This window comes from Tamandua tetradactyla, chromosome 3 (assembly GCF_023851605.1).
Source record: "Tamandua tetradactyla isolate mTamTet1 chromosome 3, mTamTet1.pri, whole genome shotgun sequence".
NCBI classification, from domain to species: Eukaryota; Metazoa; Chordata; class Mammalia; order Pilosa; family Myrmecophagidae; genus Tamandua; species Tamandua tetradactyla.
Window position 1 is genome coordinate 152,455,827 of NC_135329.1, and position 18,607 is coordinate 152,474,433.

Consider the following 18,607-nt stretch of genomic DNA (forward strand, 5'->3'; position numbering starts at 1 on the left):
ACTTTCTCATGATTAATATAAGGCTCGAGAGAAACAAAGAGCTGGTCCAGTACTGCTAAGCCTTTGAAGGGATAAGACCAACCCAATCAAATGCAGGCCCTATAGACCATTAGAAATTCATCCCACAGAGGTCTCCTCAAACACCCCACCATAGTCAGACCTCTAGAACAGCTCAAATACCACTTTTCAACCTTTTTTCTTAATGTTATACAATAAGCTTGCCATGTGACCAGTAATTTGCCTCTTCAGAAGAACTGCAAAGTCTAACATTGCTATCTCCTATGCATAACTCCCTCTCACATTTAATTTGATGGAGCATATCATTTTCTGGGTAAATTCACCTTCTGCCAATCACCCACCTTCACCAAATCCTGCTCAGCTACCACTGAGCCTTTCCTTATTGTTGAGGGAAGAAGTTGACAGTGATGAGGTCTGAATGAGACTGAACCTAGGGTTCAAATATAATGTGACCCTACAAAGAAGAGATACTAAACCTTTTACCTTTATCACTCCTTACTTCCAAATATTGTCTGAAGTTTTACTGATAACAAAGAATATATAATGTGATAGAATACAATAATAATATTGTGGTGACATAATGCTTAATAATTTTAACATCATTTTTGTTCATTATTAAATAGAACAACATTATGAAATCTGTACTTTATATTTTTAATGGATCTACTGAAGTACATACCTTAAAGACTCAGAAGAATTGCTACACATACCAATAAACAATTTCTCTGGCTAAAATTCTTGACACTTCTTGGTAATTCAGAAACATGATTTAGAAATCAAATATTTCTAAAGATAAGATTGCCTTTCACCCATGCCAGCCAAGAGTACATTGAAGACAACAGATATGAGAACTTGTGAAATTCTTGACAAATTTAAACACTGCTTATGTAAGCTATACACAGTGAAGCAAGAAAGACTTTAAGGATTTGGAAGGCTTAAAGGGGTCTTTCTACCAGGACAGCAGCAGTTTGAACGAGCACCATCACATCTGTACATTAGGCACAGTAATTTTGGTCTCTGCTTGGCAGCTATAGAGGAAGGGAAGACAGGACACAACCACAGAGAAGAGCCTGTTTCCCAACATTAAACCACAAGGACAGGACAAATGGCTGTTTCCAGCATACTGAGAAGAGAAAAGCACAGAGACATGAGAAGGAAAAGACACTGCTGCCATTATATACTCATGGTGGTCTCCGTGTCAGCCATATGGTCACAGAAATCACTGGGGTTGTAACACAGTTACAGAAATCACTGGGGTTGTCTGAACCTGTGAATCATGCAGGCCAAGGCAAAACTCCATAGAGCACTGGCTAGAAAATCCTAGTGAGGAATAATTTATTACCTGGGGGGCCAGAAAAAAAATGCTAGCTCCAAGACCTCACCTCCTACAATCTCTTTTGTAGGGTTAAGTATGGACCCTGGCATCTGTATATCACAAGCTCCTAGGGATACTAAAGGCAAGTGGCCAGTGGTCTATCTACACTGTCATGGAAAAGAGCCATGGTGGACTAAAACCTAAGAGTAAAGACAAGAAGTCAATGAGAGAATCCAGTTTTGTTTTCCCTCATTGACCCACGACAGGCTCCCTAAGGGCGAATTTCAGAGCCACCTAGGGAAGGAGTGCCCTGTTGTTTATGTGGCATGGGGGAACTGAATTTGGCATACTTTACTTGACTTTCACTGAGAACCACAAGTAATTCTGATGTGCACCCCAGTTAAGAACTAGCACTAATCTAAGTCAGAGTTTCTCCAAGTGTGGACTGTGCATCATCTAGGATATCTATAAAATATTTAGATTACTGAGTCTCATCTCAGACCTGATGAGTCAGGGTCTTCAAGGACAAAGTCTGGGAAGCTGAATTTTTATCAGTCTCCCAGGGATTCTTCTATGTGCTGAAGTCCAAGAATCACTGGACCAACCTGGTGATGCCAAGCATGGGGCCCAAAGAGAAGGCCATGCAAAAGAGGAAGAAGACTAAGACCTGAGCTTCAACATTCAGGGTTATGAAGATTTCATCCTTTGGAAGTAAGAGTGACCAAAAAGAACCATACATACAGTAATTAAAATGTCTGTGTTTATATGCAATATAAACCTAAACCCTTCAGTAATCCTGCTCATACTTCACCAATTATATCATTTCCTTGCCAATTATTTTGTCTAAATTTCAATTTAGAAAATCCCATTCAGATACTAAAACAAAGATGTGAGAACCCAAGAGACTATTCAACTGTAATTCAGGTGCCTGAGAAGACACTGTCCTTGAATGAATCTGCCCTGATTATACAAACCCTGGTTGCATAAGCTGGTATTATACCAGGATCTCTGATTTTGATCATTTCCAAATATTCCAGACTTATTCACACATATCGAGTTCAGGAAGCATATTCATGTAGAAACTACTGGTAAGCCAACTGGTCTTTCTAAAACTCCTACAGCCCACATTATATATTTTGTTAGTACATTCACCTGTGCATCACATGGCTACAAATTCTCAAGAGTCTTCCGAGTGCTTACAATTCCATACCTCTATTCACCCTTTCATTTCATTGTTCTCCTAAAATAAACAAGGGAAGGTAGAGGGAAAATTGAAAATACAACATTGAAAAACACAGAATAAGTTTCAAACTGAAGGCTCAAAAATCAGGAGTTGCAAAAGTTTCCTTAGCAAATGAATCAGTGTACCTTTGAAGCATTTGATAATAATAATTAAACTGTACCATAAATAATAATAGATACCTTTATTAGTATTGTAGGTGCCATGTATATGTATTCTCATTTCATCTGACAACAATGCCATGAAAGTTTCTCTCATTTTCTCTTAGACTTGGGAAACTAAGACACAAAAAGATTAGATAACTTGCTCAAAGTCACACAGCTAATAAACAGAAGAGCTCCAATTCGTATCCACACAGTCTGACTCCAGAGTCTAAACTCAACTATTAGGCTAAATTACTTACCATTTTCAGGGGTGTAACACATGCAGGGATGAGATGTGTTTAATCATCAGCATTTCCAGATAGTAGCTAAGAACATGTTCAATCACCAATTTACTTAAATAAAAATATTCCATATACATAAAATTAAAATGTCTGTGTTTATATACAATCATGTTATTGTCTGTTGTACACAGACAATAGCATGGTATGCTTTATATTCATATTCTAAGCGTTAGATTTTTCATAAGGTAATATATCTCTTCCGACTTCTGCAAGTACACACATAGCCAGTTCAGGAAGCACATTCATGCAGAAACTATATGTTAAGCCACAGAGTCCACACAATTTCTTGTAAAGTTTAAATTCTAGTGTTAATACTAGTAGGCTTTCTACCCTTGATATGTTTAATTTCCTTAGATACGAATTTCAAATATTCTTGATTGTCTGAGTTCCACTTGCCTAATTTATTATTAAGGATTTTGCACAAAGATTTCTTTTTAACTCTAAAGACACAATGATTTAATGATTCTCTTCTATATCCCTATCTAACATTTTACAGAAATAGCAATATTTTATTGCTGAATCTAAACTCTGGTTTGCAACCAGTATGAGCTCACCAAGAGTCCAGGCTCTTAGTCTAAGAAAACCTTATTTAACAGATGACACACCACTTTAGCTAGCACACATCAAAAATCACAGCTCTCTGTAGAATTTTGCACAATTTCAATGCAAGTAATTGAAGCAAAGATTTAGAAGAATTAGTTGATTATCTTTCACATTGAGATTTTTCTTATTATAGCTCAAAAGTACTTTTTAACTTTTGTGGAATCTTCTTAATTGCAATAAAAAAGTGTATATTCAGTATGGCAAATAAACACTAGGTTGTTAGTAAATATTTAACTGAAAAATACTCTTCTTGATCAAAAAGTAAATAATGCAGAAAAGAAACTTTTTATTCCAACAGAAAAAGTTGTAAAACAGTAGCCAACTGTAGTTCTTTTCCATGCAAAGGACATCATGGTAATTATGATTACATCAGCATGGTAATCATAGATATTCATGATTGGGTGTCAATACCAGGCCCTCTAGAATTACATAGTGCCCCTTTTATTTATTTTCAGACATGTATACAACACAAAATGAGATATGGGCCCTCAGTTAATATTGGTTGTGTTCATTTCTCCAATCTTTGTTTTGCTGACACAATGAAAATAAGATAGCATAATGATTATTCCAGAATCTCAGCCCGCATAGGACAGGATAGCTCTATGTGTGTGCTTTCCTTTTTTCTTTTTAAATTATATTTCTCATTATAAACTCAGGAATGTAAATACTTAGCACATCCATATTTATTTCTAAAATAAAATGCTCTCTTAGACCCATGAATTTCAATCCTTTTTATTTATTGATGATAGAACTGTCTTTATTAAAGAACTAAATCATTTTTCATAATATAGGTATGAAAGCCTGACCATCTTTCTGTATCAGTTTATATTTATTTTAATCCATCTCTACTATTTATGAGATCTTCGAGTTGATGTGGCACCAAATGCATCAAAAATAAAAGGGTGATTGGTTTTTATTAGTATATATTCCATCTCCTAAATTTCTTTCACTGACTTCCAAAAAGCCTGCTCATAAATTTCTTTTCAAACTGATTATATTGTTCCAAATGTCATGAATGGCTGAACAGAGGGTGTTAATTTCTGCTAAGGCAAGACGATCCTAACCAATTCAGGAGATGATAAAGTCCAAAGCACATGATTGTTATAAACTACTACCATTTCTTGAACCACAACATGAACAGCTCTATCACTGGCTCCACAGCCATTGTATCATATAATCATCACAATAACTGAAACAATCCATTCCACAGATGAAGAAACTGAGGCCCAATGAAGTTAATCCACAAGAATTAGTCGTTGTCTTCCTTCCTTAAGAAAAATGACTATTTCTCCAACTATGGCTAGAACAACAAGAAGAAAGTTCAAATTGTTCATCTGCATCAGGAACCTGAAACGGATTGTCGCTACCTGCATCACTGGATGATCCTTGTTTCTTCTCCTAACTTGCTCCATCTTCCCCATGTGAAGGTCTCACATGGATGGAATCTTAATGCTGAAGTAGACCAAGGAAGTTGTGTAATCCACACCTGCCCTCTACAAGTGAGAAGTCCAGAAAATAAACAGCTTTACCCAATACCTCATACTACAGTAAAGATGTGAAAAGAATATAGGTCCACAAGCCCAATTTCAATGCTTCTTTCACTGAAAAATTGTGGAAACAATAAGAAAACAGATGGGGCAAGGAGTCAACCACAGCACCTGAAGATAGTTTCAGGGACCAAGACAAGAAAAGAAAAGAAAAAAATCAAAGCAGAGTGAAAAAGAATAGCCACAATCTGCAAATAATGGGAAAATGAGCTGGAATATTTAACAAAGCAATATAACCAGCTAGAGAAAATATATAAGAGGGAAAAGTAGCAAGTGAAATGGTATAGCATTAAAGTAAAGGATAATCATCAGACAGAGAAGTAAGGGCAGCCAAAACCCCCAAACCTGTTAATTTTTCCCTACTACTACAATCCTCAAAGTATGGTTCAAGGATCAGCTATGCCAATATCACTTGGGAGCTTGTTATAAATGCAAAATCTCGGGCCCCATCCCCAACCTGTTGAACCAGAATCTGCATTTTAATAATATCACCTTTTGATTTATGTGAACAATAAATTTTGAGAAGAGCTGTCTCTATTACAGAACAAAATTGAATGAAAAACAACAACAACAACAACAAGAAACAGATATTTCAGAAGATGGAACAAGAGAACTGGATAGAATTCAAATTAATTAAATTATTTGTTAATGTCCTATGATATGCCTGGTCGTAAGCCTGGTATTTCAGGAAATGGAAAGCCTGAGGTTAGGCATGTTTGATGTGGTAACCCTAGGGGAAAAGGCAGGGAGCATAGAAATATGAGGAAGTCTGTGACATGCGCCAAGAGGAAGTCAACCAAAATGTATCATAGTTTGGAGGAGGAAAAGCTGGAGTTCAGAGGAGATAAGGAAGTATGTAAGACATGTGCAATTACTACTCTCTATAACAGCTGGAAATGATTGGAGGGAAGAAGGAAGGCCTGTTCCAGGCAGAGGAACAGCATGAACAAATATGCAGAACTCAGAGGCCTGCAGCCTAAACCAGTGATTTTCAAACTGTTTCAAAGAGACTCATGACTCTATGATAATGGGCTCACAGATGACTAAGGCTAGTTTAGATCTGTTAGATATGAGGCACCAAGAAAGCAATATAACGCCATCTCTTGGATGGCTCAAAATGTAAATACAGAATTTAGGAGGGAAAACAGAGCTAGCAAATATCACTTTAGGAAGAAATGATCTAGCACTAATAAAAGGATACCACGGAATAAAAAGTGAAGCACAAAGGAGCAAAAAAGGAAATAATCTATGAAGCAAAGAGGATCAAGAGAAATCCCCAGAACTTTTTTGAAAAATGAAAAACAGTAAGGTAAAAAGGCCTCATCGAAACATATGGGGAACAGAGACAGGGGTGGGGGAGGTGGCAAAATAAAGATGGCGAAATTGTGGGGGTAGCTGGATCACAATTGAGAAAAAAAAAAACAGGCAAATATGCAGTGGGAAGTTGGGACAGACAAACCTTACTGCTGTTTAGATCTTCAAACACATAGGATCTTACAGGAGCAGCAGAAAGCCTATTATTCTCTTTATTTCTGTGAACAAGGATTTTCACAAATGAAGCAGTCACTCCTGTGAGAAATTAGTTAATCGCTCATCTTTTTATAAATTGCTGCTGCTAAATATCAAGCAATAGCCTAACATATTCAAACTCAGCTGGCAGAAAAGGTCAAAGGGGTCGGTCAGTCCAAGAACTGAAGAGCCTCCTTTCTTCCATGGTCTCCAACTCCACTGCACCGAACATTACCCTATTTAATATTTTGGAGTGGTTTTTGTTTTGAAGTATTTTTTTTTTCTCTCTGCACCAAGTCACTAGCCTGGGAAAAAGATACACTTTGATAGATCCTCATATAATAGTTACACTTTGAAAACGTATCCTCCAGAGGCAGACAGGTATCACTAATTAGCCATGCTTGGGTGATAAGTACTAATGACAACTCCTTCTCTGGCTTGACTGAAGAGGAAGATACCGTCATTGATTTCCCTCCTGCCTCAGTTCAAAAAAGGAAATATTAAATTTATTTTTTTCTTTTTGCTCTATGAATTGGACTATTGTTAAAATGCTGTAAAATATCATTGTTTTCCTTAATATGGATGCTACTTAGTGGCATTAAATGTCTGTAAAGGGATTATGTAATATAAACTAATATAATGCATGGCAAATGAAGTACATAAGGACTTACACCACAAAACATGTATATCACCAGGTTGATTCCAGAGAAGACAGTAATTTTTCCTTTGCCACAAGAAATCACATTTCCCAAAACATTTTCCTACAAATGCATGCAAGAGAGGTCAAGGAGATCTACAAGAATAGCTATTTGATCTGTGGTTTTCATGCCAAGCTTCCTCAAATCACTTTTGGAAATGGTAGGAATGCAAATTATAAATCCACAACAAATACTTGATTTATGGCAATACAGAATCTGACTACAACCAGTAATTTGACCAAATAAACTTTTTTTTTAACCTTAAAGACTTCAAGTAACAATAGAACTAGCAATGCAGTATTTTGCAATCTAAAGACATTTATCTATCACAGGGACGGGGTAGCAGATACGCAATGCACTTACGGCATCAAAATAAGATGAAGGTGCTCTGAAAACTGGTGAAATCAGGCCCGGAAATATAAAGGAAACCCTCTCAAGCCAAAACCTTAAACTTTATCGAAGACGTGGCTTATTGACTTTATGAAAAGACTTCTTTTTAATTTGATAAATGTATTTCCTGCAACTTCATAAAGTGTGCAGAAGCTGCCAGTTTCCAAGCTTTAAACTGACTCTGGAATACAAATTAAACGATTTGTTTCCTCTTAGAGCATCTTTTGCTCTGTCTTGACAAAGTTTCACCTTGGTGTGATGTCTCAAGAAAGTAAAACCAGGGAAATGCAAATCTCGTTTCTGTATGGAAATGAAGACAATCTCCCAATCCAAGAACTTCTGAGAGCATTCCAAAACTGCTTTTATTTTATACTGATTGGGAGAGGAGGGAGCAGGGGCTTGTTAGCAATTTATTCCCTTCGAAGGACCTACAACGTTCCCCAACCGCGTTCACTATAAAAACTGTTTGTCCTCCAGAGTCTGGGGAAGCACTCAGAGAAGCAGCGTCCTTGCCAGCTCTCCCTTCTCCCCACGGGCCCCCGCAACATAACAGTAGCGAAGCAGATGGTCACCCCCTCCCCTTCTCGTCCCTTCCGCAGTCCCACGGTGTCCTCCAACCCTGCGCCAATATCTTCACCCGAAGCTTTGTAGCTGAGACAGAACCTAGGTGCTTCCTAGGTGCTTCCTGCAATTGCAAACTTTGTGGATGTTCATCTTGTCTCACCTTCCTTCAACTGCAGCACCCTCCCGGGACCCTCAGTCTTGACTACTACCCTCCTCCACACCTTAGTCTCCAAACTATCCATTTCGCTGTAATTTCCCAGCCTAGCTGCAGCGGCTAGACCAGCGGGTTCTCTCCTTGTCCTTTCCCCTTTTCCCATCCTCCCTTAAAGGCGCGGGGAAGTTGAGTCCACACTGGGGAGTCCTCCGCCCCTCTGGCTTCCACTTTCTAAACGTCTAAACGCCCGGAGATGGTAGGCATCTTGTTTCATCTGCTCCTCTACAAGTGGGAACACGGGACAAAGTGCAAACTGTATCGGCAGGGGCGCTCGGAGCCATTCCCTCCGGCGGCGCGCCCAGGTGCCCGCATACCCTGCGGTGGCGGGCGAGGCCGAGGGCCAGGTGGGAAGGCGGCGCCCGCCGTGGGGGCGCCGGGCTGGGCTGGACGCCCGGAGCTTACCTCGACGCGCTGGCCATGGGCGCAAGGGTCAGCGGCTCCTCTAGTAGGGAAGCTGTTGCTCTGGTGGCTGCGGAGGTGGCGGTGGCGGCGATAGCCCGGCCCCGCGTGGCTCGGGAACCGTCCAACTCTTAACGCGCGCGGAGCTGAGGTTCCCGGCCGCGGCCCCCGCGCTGAGCGCCTGCGCGCAGGGCCTCGCCCAGGTGCGAGGCGTGTGCTCAGAGCCCGCCGTGCGCGCCCGATCTCGGGCTGCGCTGCGGCCGGGACCAGCAGTCCGCTGGGCCCCCTGGCCGGGCCGACGACCCTGGGTTTGACCGCGCAAACGCCACTCCCGCGCGCCGAAGCTAGTGACGGTTTACCAGGCAGGGACTTGCGAAGCACACCCACCCGGGCGAACGAGGCGGGACCGTTCGCGGGCTCGTTGACACTGCAGAGCCTCCCGCAGCATCGCTGCCTTTAAATCCCGCCTTTCAAGGCGTGCGCGCACAGCCAGGGAGGCTCGGCCGGGACGAGGAGCTCCAGCTCCGTGCCTCGGGGATCAGGTCCCTGAAAAATTTCTTGGCAACAACCGAGAGTTCTCAAAGCCGGGATGTGAACCAAGCGGCACGGTGAGGCGGATGTTTCAAATGTTAGTCAAGCTAGAGTGAAAACTCTGCTCTTGGAGATCGTCAGACCAATTATTTGTTTTTCCTCTTTGACCAGTTCTGGGCTCACAGACCACGCCAATCAGCCTCGGCATCTGTGGCGGAGCCGGGAAGGCGTCGCAGACCCGCCATGCATCTGAAAGACTCGGGGCGGGGGAGGCTCATTTTCCTCTGCATTTCTTTCCAGGGTTTATTTGTTTTCAAAACTAAAACATGTCGTCGGTTACCCTGATAAAAGGCACTTCTGTAAACAGTGCAAACTGCCCAAGGTGCTGGGTTTTGAAAGGAAGAGCACCTAGAAAGAAAATATTTAAAGGGAAAGGAAACTAATTTTAAAAGAGCAGTTTTCTGAGATTACTTCTTTCGAGAGAAGTTCAAGAGTAATAAATGACAAGAGGACTGTGCTGTGCAGCAGAGTTTTTGTTTTGTTTTGTTTTTTGACCAGATGGCTTTCAAATATTCTTTGGTTCTCTTCAGAGATGATTGACATTACCTCCTTCATCAGTCATTGATTCAGCAGCTGTTACTGTCTTGGCACAATGGTCCAGGGTAAATATCTTATAGGCCAGTCAGAGCCAGTGCTGTTCTCCAGGGTGGGTGTGAGATTGTTCAAATACACACACACCATCCTAGAGCTTTCTAAAGGAGCAGGTTGCGTTTATTTCCCACCTTGGAATTTAGGATTATTGCAAGCACCAGTACACCTGAGGTATCAGCATGGAAAGGGAAATTAATCTGCCTGATAGTTTTTATATTTTTAGAAGCAATGTATCTTCACATCTGGGTAGGCATTCTCACTCATTACTGAGGACATACATTTATTGGTATGTTTATCCTTACAACTGTATCCTGTTTGAAATTGCTCTAGAAAGCAAGCACCAAAATTAAGTCACTCTAAATCAAAAGAATATGAGAATGATTTAAATGGACTTTTTAAAAATTATAATCTTGAGGCCTCTGACCATCAGTGAAGGTTATATTGAAAAGAAGTCTTCCACCAGTCCCTGAAGGTCAGTAAAGCAGGGCTCTGGAAGACGGGGACAGGCAGGAAATTCCGGAGGCAAAACCTTCCATGGGAAGGACTTGCAGGTTTTAGTGCCCTGCGTCCACTTCAGCACTGGGGACACTGGGCTTGTGGCTGCTACTGAGCTCAGATAAGTTTTGGCATCTCCAGCTATCTCAGGAGCAGAGAAAGGGGGAGGGTATGGTAAAGCCTCAAGTCAACACCTTGGATTGCACTTGGACACAAATGAGTAACCTCTGCAGAGTGGAACACCTGTCTGTGAGAAGCGTTCCCTATGGCTTACACAATTTAGCTGCATGCGCATTTTTTTATGTCCTGCAAACTGCAACTATATTCTCCCTCCCTTTCTATTTTTAATCACCTATAGCTAAGACTTATGGTAGAGAATAATTTCCGGGCTGCGTTTCCTTACAAACAGCTGAAAGAAGCATAAAATACATGCCGACAATTCCCAAGTTTTCACCCATGACAGAACTAAATGACTAAGATATGTGCCCTTCAGGTCCTTGGCCAAGGCAGGATTAAGATCCAATCCATGGAGGCTCAAGCACTGAACAATTGAATTGCCTCTCTTTCAAATGTACTGCAACATGAGAAGAAAAACTAAAAAACATAAGACCTAAATGTGTAAAGAAATTATAATAGCTTTTCTCTAAACTTTCTGATTGCAAATGTGACCTGATCGGATAATTTGGCGTTGTCTGTACATTTCCAATGCTGTCTGAGTATGAAGTTTTCCCATACTCAAACCCTCTGACCACCACTTTTCCTAAAAACATTATTGCTCATTCCTGGTAATATTGATGTAAACTAATTCAGAGGACTATAGCCATAGGTGAGGAGCACTAGAAAAGCTGTCGGGACACCAGCAACAAGGATGGATAGTGCATGAAGGAGAGGACCCAAACACTGGGGAGGAATTTAGCAGAAAGGGATTATTAATCTAAGCCTTTTCCTCCTATCTGTATTTAAGGTGTGCTGTTCCTAAACATTTATGACTTTATATAGATAAAGGGTCTTATATATAAGAGCCATATAGTCACACTTACTAGTGGATAAAGTATGTGGTGAGAACAAGAACATCAACAAATGTGAAGACTTCATAAATCACTGTTTTCCTCGGTAAATATGTATGAGTTTATCCATAAAATGCTTTATTATAAAACAAAACCCCATAGACTTTTTAGATTATTTTGTAGCCTTCAGCAAGACTCTCATGGACTGGGAACCACAGTTTGAAAATTACTCTGGCAGTGGAGGAAAATGACCAGGAATCAGAAGTCCCAAATTCTGATTTCAGCTGTCAGGTTCAGGCAGAGAGACCTAACTTGTTTCACCTGTAAGACAAGACTAATTACAGTTGTCTTGTCTCTTTGGTTTACTGTGATACTAAAAATATATAATATATGTGAAACACTTTGAAAACTGTATAGGAACATGGGTGCCACTGGTTGATAGTCATCTTGCTCATATTTTTTTTTCTTCCTCTAAGAATCCTTCCTGATAATTCTTTTTCCTGATGGCTCCGGTGCCATGTAATGAGGAAAGCACATTTTAGTGTTGGATGAGCAGGCTGAAGTTCTGACTTTGCCGTACCTGTGTGTTATCTTCATTCCCTCCAAACTCAGTTTCCTCATCTATAAAATGGGAAAGTATATCCTCCTATAGATTAGTCTAAAGACCAAAGCAAATGTTAAATATTTTGAGAACTATAAAATTATAACTTACTTAGCAACCACTTGGGAAGTAAAAAGGTTTATCTCTATATTTGGCAATTAAATCTAAAGTGTCCTAGGAGTACAAAACATTTGTGTTTGGTACTTTCATGACTATAAGAGAGATAGTATAAAATTGTTTCAATAGGCTGCTATTGGTTTTTGGTTACAAGGGGGCATAGTACCTTTCGATCATTTATTTTATTTCAACTTCCACATATTATGAGAAATTGTTGTAATAATTGTTTTAGTGACATTTGTTCTTAAAATCCCTAGCTCAAGTCCAGTAAAAATTTTGGTATTTTTACTCAAGATGGATAAAAGTGAACTGCAACACAAAATATTGAAGTTTTTTATCAGGTAATTTTCATTAGCATATTCTCATAAGGTTGATGGAAAATAATGGAGTAGATAGATCTTTAAGGCTGAGTTAGTTTTATTCAAAAATTCCAAATTTGACCTAGACATTTACCTCTAAAAAATCAGTATCAAATATAGGAACTTGCTTTAAATGGAAGTTTTAAGGTTATTTTTGAGCTATCAATTTGTGTTTTGCATTTGCCTCATGTTAAAATCTAATTGTATTATCTTTTAAAAATGCATGTGGTATCTGGATTTGGAAGGTGAAAAGATATAAAACTCGTAAAATCTCAGGCTTACTTGAGGAGCTATGCTATTCTTTTTCTCTCCCTCTCTTGGGGGATTGTTTTTGTGTGAGTCAGAAATATTCTCTGAAAAAGAATTGTCCTCTCAGCCTGCAATTGTTCTTTAATTGGAGTCTGGGTACCGTTCATCTTCCTTTTTTTATTTGAAACCTCAAGGCAGAGAAGGGCCATGTATTTAAATTCCTTGTTCACTAATATGTGTCTCTTCTTTTTGCACAGAGCACATTTAGGATTTGTTTTCCTTGATATTTTAAAATTAATTATTTCCCACGTATCACTGAGCTGTTTGTTTTCACCCTTACCTTATAAAAATGTATTTTCTTGAGATTTAGTGAAATTGAGGCTTTGCTCTGACATTGTCCCCCCTCTCCAAGGCAATAATATCTTTTGTGTCCAGAGGTGATCAATATTATAAAAGTGTTCCTTCCAGACCCTACAGGCTTTGCAGTAATAACTTTGCCTCTTCTTCTGCATCTGTCCCTTTGATACCTAATCCAGCATTGCCTTGGGTCCCAAGATAAAATTCTCATTGACTTCATAATACCCCCAAATCCTTTCCTGATTAGACTGCAAGGTGATTACCCTGGTTAGCACATATCCCCATTTGGTTCTTTGCTCTGAGATAAATATAAAATAATTAATCTTCTTTGAACTACATTTGCAATTTTTATTTCCTTCCACTTTTCAAAAATCTGAAGATGTGCTAATACTCTTCAAAAACATTGATTTAGGGAAACATGATCTCCTTCAGGCCCCAGAGAGAGGGCCAGAGAGAGGTGGCTCAACTGCATAAACACACTAAGCACATACACAACTACAAACTGCTCATAACACACACCTACACACACAAACCCACACATACAGAAGCCCTTGTGTCTTATAAAAAGCAATAACATGGGGACCCTTCCCATCATCTGTCCTCGATAAATATGTGTTTAAATGAATTAACCCTCTCTTGATCCAGTCTACGTTTCTTGCTAACTCATGGACTACACCACTTTCCGTTCTTCTCTTCCTTGAATGTCATGCTCTCTGCTTTCCCAAACCAGCCCCTTGCAGGCCCTCCTTCCCCCTCTCCCTCCCTCCCCCAACCCCCTCTTCACCTTCTCTAGGGGCTTATCCCCTTCACCCTCATGCCCATCTGATGCCTCCATTTCAGCAGATGTACTGGTGGGCTCCATGGTGTCACTCCTCAGTCTCCCCAGGCTTCTGACCTGCTGTTTCTGTGACCTGAGCCTCTCAGGTCCAGAATTAGGAGCAAAACCATGGCAACTGTCAACACAGAGCCCAGCTCCCGTCCCCCCTGCCCTCATTTCTAGGGGTGGTCACCAGCCACTGCCCTCAATAGGGATTGGGCAAGAGAACTGAGCGAGATGTGCCAGCTAGACCCCAGACTTTGTAGAAGCTCACAGCTGGTCAAGTCGGGCCAGCGCCTCTTCTCTCAAAGGACCTGACAGATGCTATCAATTCTGAACCCTGGTAAGGCTTCTGAAGTAATTTTCCCACGTGTCATTCCATTTCTGCTTCCTCAGTTACATCGTGGGCTCCCTGAGAATGAGGACCAAGATTTGTAACATTCCTTTCTGGATTTGGGACAAAGGAATAAACAGTGCACTGAAAGAGAGAATGCAATTCAGTAGATCTACTGAAATCTTCTCTGCAATCCCTTTAGACTCCCAGAAGTTAATAAACCAAGTGAATTGGGTGTTGGGGAGAAAAAAAAAAAAACATTGATTTATGTCCTAGGCTCAGTTCTTTAGTCCACTTTCTTTTGCACTCAAGTCACAACTACCTGGTAACTGGAGAAGCACCCCAGTGACTAGTACCTTTCGATTTATAATTCTATTTTCTAAAATATATCCCATTCTAACCTATGCTATTATTTTAGATAAATGACTAATATTGAACTTGGCATGTTGAATCGTTTTCAAAAGCTTCAAGTGTCTGAACAGTCAACATTTAACCCTATTGAGGAACACTGTGGCCCAGGCACTGTACATACAGTAACAAAATTCTTGTGGCATTTTATCATCACAGGAATCCTATGAAGGAAAAATTAGCAATATCATTTCAGAGATGGGGAAAGTGAGGCTCAGTAAGTTTGTGATATGTACGAGGTCACTAATTAGCAGAGCCAAAATATTAACTCAAGTTTATTTCATCTCTAAAATGCTCTTTATATGCTACAACTTGAAGTTAATCAAGGACTGTAAGTTCTACCAGGAGTAGAAATCATACCCTTCTTGTTTTTCAGTATCTTATGTTGCCTAACATGTAGTGCTGGACAACGAGCAACTCAATGCATGTTTGCAGAGTAAGTGGTTTCAAATTTTCTGTTTGTTTTACTTGCTATGACTACTGCCACCATAGCTTTTGAGGCCATTCTCAAAAGGTCTTAGCTTTTGAAGCTGTCTTAGCCACCTAAAGACAGGCTTGCAGGAAAAGAGGTGAGGATGCTGAAAGGAAGACTTCTGTATTTCTTGGCAAATTCCAAATATGTTGTAGGCTTTGACCTCTCAACATTCTTCTATTTTGGACCTCTCCTGGGCCCCTCCAAACAACTCTTTACAGGTGATAACTATCTTATATCTCACCTTTCTAATAAAATTGTCAGACCCTTAATGCCAGAGACCACTTCTTGTATTTTGTTTGGATTCATCCCCTACCTGCAATATCTAGGACTGAACTGAACCAGTTGTGGGTGCTCAGTGCAAACTTGTGGAATGCAGCTGGTGATTTTCCATTCTTATTCACAAAGGTATAAATGACAGGAGCTGACTCCCTCTGCAGCAAATGAAATGTTTTTCAAGAATCAATGGCCAGGCAATCATTCAATCATTTCTTCAATAAACATTACACATTGAATGTACAAGGCTTTGCTTAAGCACCAGGGAGAAAATGGTAAACAACATGGAGTTTATAATCTATGATCCATAGAAATGGAAATGTATTTCCTAGAGACCAAGCAGGTCTTACTGCTTTCCTTTCGTTCCAGTACTAATCCTCTTGTCCTCCATTTAGTATGTTACATTTTTCAATTGACTCTGCCTGTCAGTTCTCTGCTCTTCCCTCATTTTCTAATTTGTCAGTCCTTCTTCCCACCTCTCATTCTCGTTTAAAAATAACATAATACTAATCTGCTCAATTTGAAAATACAGGTTGTTTTCACATTTTCTGCTTCCCTAGACTACTGTCCAAAGCTCAAGTCATTTTTCCTATTGGGGGCCAGTGCCACTTAACTTGTTTAAGCCAAGATGCTATTGTAATTGTCATAATTGGTAGTATTTTTTGTGTGCCTTTTGTGGGAGGAACTCTTTAGCTACGTATTCATCAAGAGTTTTTAAGCTGTTAGGATCAAGCCTAGAGTGCAAGTGACAATCATTGAAAAAAAAAATCAAACAGCTCAAGAGCGCTATTCTAATATAAGCATGGTTGAAATCACTGTAGCTAAATGAGTTTTTCTGAAATTTAAAAAAAAAAAAAACCCGAAGGAGTCAGACCCAGCAGAATTATAATGAACAGGTGTGATTGTGTTATGAAAAGACCCAAAGTTTATGGGACAAAAGACTTGAGTTCTAGTCCCGATTTCTTGTGAGTTAAATTCCCTCAGCCTCCATTTCCCTTCCTGTGCAGCACCAACTCGATCATGAAGCTTTCGGGATTGTCCCCAATGAGCTCTGTTAGCTCATCACTTTTTGCCCTGCCCTTACTTGCAGTTATTTCACACTTAAGAATGAAAAGTTCTCATTTCCAGAAAGCTAGGTATACAGCTATCTAAACTTTCAAAACATCAGTGAAGTAGGTAGTTTACTACATTAGTGGGAAAAAAGTATATGCTAAGAAAGATTTTTCAGAAGGTCCAATTTTACCCTCCCTGCCCCTCGCCCCTGCTCTGCCCTGCGGAATAATTGGCAATACCTGGAGACATGCTTTTTGCCATAACTCAGAGATGCTATCGGCATCTAGTATGTAGAGGGCAAGGGTAGGACTAACATCCACAATGTGCAGGACATCCCCCCACAAGAAAAAAACCATCTTGCCAATAAAGTTGAGAGGCTATTCTGGAGGCTACTCTTATGCAAACTTCAGCTGGAAATTGCTAATTGCCATGGTGTGCCAAACCCCAATCAACATCATTCCTGTTAACTCTTTTCTTCTTAATTTTTTTTTTCCTCATATGGGCAGGCTCCGGGAATGGAACCCTGGTCTCTGGCATGGCAGGAGAGAATTCTGCCACTGAGCCACCGTTGCCCCATTCCTGTCAACTCTTAAGAACACCTAGGGCTATAACTGAGGCTATTCTATAAAAGTTTCATGCACTAAATTTACTTTCTTGAATCCCATTACCTCCAGAGGGTTCCTAGGTCAGATAAATCCTGAAACCCAGAGAGGCCAGCCTCTTCATGACTATCACCTAATTACATCTCCCTATCCTTTATGGTTGACACCCCTTCTCAAATATGATAAAGTTAGAATGGACTTTCCCCCAAAGATCCCTATGGATTGGGAGAAGGATCAAAGGGAAAGGAGGAGTTATAATAGACAAAATAGAATTTAACAAAAGAGTATGACTGCTGAATCACTATATTGACATTCCTTTTAGCCTCCAGTGTTTTGGAATAGCCAGAAGGAAAAACTGAAATAGTGGAATGGTAACCCATAACAAACTCTGAAATCTGCTCTATAGCTATGTTAAAATGTACTTTGAAAAGTATTGCTTTTTCTTTCTTTTTTTCTGTATAGATGTTATACTTCACAATTTAAAATTTAAAAAACAAAAAGTAGTTGGCAGAAGATGAAATGTATACACCATTAGATTTACCTGTGTGGTGAGGCTTGAGCTAGTTCGAAATCTTCTGAAATCTCAGATTTTTAAGCCTAATGTTCGTCTGTTCTAATTTGTATATTCTTTTTAAAATAAAAATAATAATGAATACTAAATGCAATTTGGACATGGAATGAAGAGGCATAGCCTATGTGAGTTAGCACTAAGATACTTTCTACTTTGTCCTGGAAATCATAAAATTAAATTTCCTCTGCTTTAATCCCCACCAATCATTATATTCTTTAGTCTAGATGAGCTTCCCTAGTGATTGGAACTCACTCCTCCCAAGACAATCTCTGTCATTTCTGGAAAGTTTCAATTATTAAATTTGTCTTCTTCACAGTAATCCCAAATTTACCACATTAATTTACTCACCTCTATTTCAAACATTTATTTCTGATAAACAATTTTAAGTTTCATGCCTCACTCCCTGCTTATCTTCTTCCATTGAATGAAAAAAAAAATACCATGAGGTCAGGTCATCTGAGGTGAAAATTTGGCAGGGTACCAGCCCACCTTTCTTGCCATGCATATACTCCAAAAATAGCAGCTAAATAACTAGCCACTGAGCCCTCCCTCTTCATTATTCCTAACCTGTATTTTACTCTGCCTCCCCTTTTCATCAGTTCTGATATCCTGATATCCTTACCCCAGATCTTTTCCAGTTATCCAGTTCTTATCTCATATTAACTTCTTATGGAATATTCAGTCATTTCAAACCCCCACTTCATCCTCTTATACAGCAGGAAAAGTTTAACTCTTGAATTTCTCAGAGGTAGAAACCATCTGACT

The 18,607-nt window shown here is 39.8% G+C and overlaps 1 protein-coding gene and 1 long non-coding RNA gene across 13 annotated transcripts in view; one reads left to right on the top strand and one right to left on the bottom strand.

The window, feature by feature from the left end:
• ZNF385B (zinc finger protein 385B) overlaps nt 1–9,095 on the bottom strand; it is a 479,275-nt gene extending 470,180 nt beyond the window's left edge. For 11 of the 12 annotated variants that reach the window (XM_077154333.1, XM_077154334.1, XM_077154332.1 and 8 more), the window contains exon 1: nt 8,946–9,095. The gene's annotated coding sequence lies outside the window, so the exon portion shown is untranslated. Of the gene's footprint in view, nt 1–2,485; nt 3,803–8,945 lie in introns of those variants that run through there. The other variant, XM_077154324.1, reaches the window with a different exon arrangement.
• An 89-nt stretch (nt 9,096–9,184) lies between these two features.
• LOC143677828 (uncharacterized) lies at nt 9,185–10,002 on the top strand. Its single transcript, XR_013172913.1, has 2 exons — nt 9,185–9,550; nt 9,645–10,002. It is a non-coding gene; the product is annotated as an uncharacterized LOC143677828 (long non-coding RNA).
• Nucleotides 10,003–18,607: the final 8,605 nt, after the last annotated feature.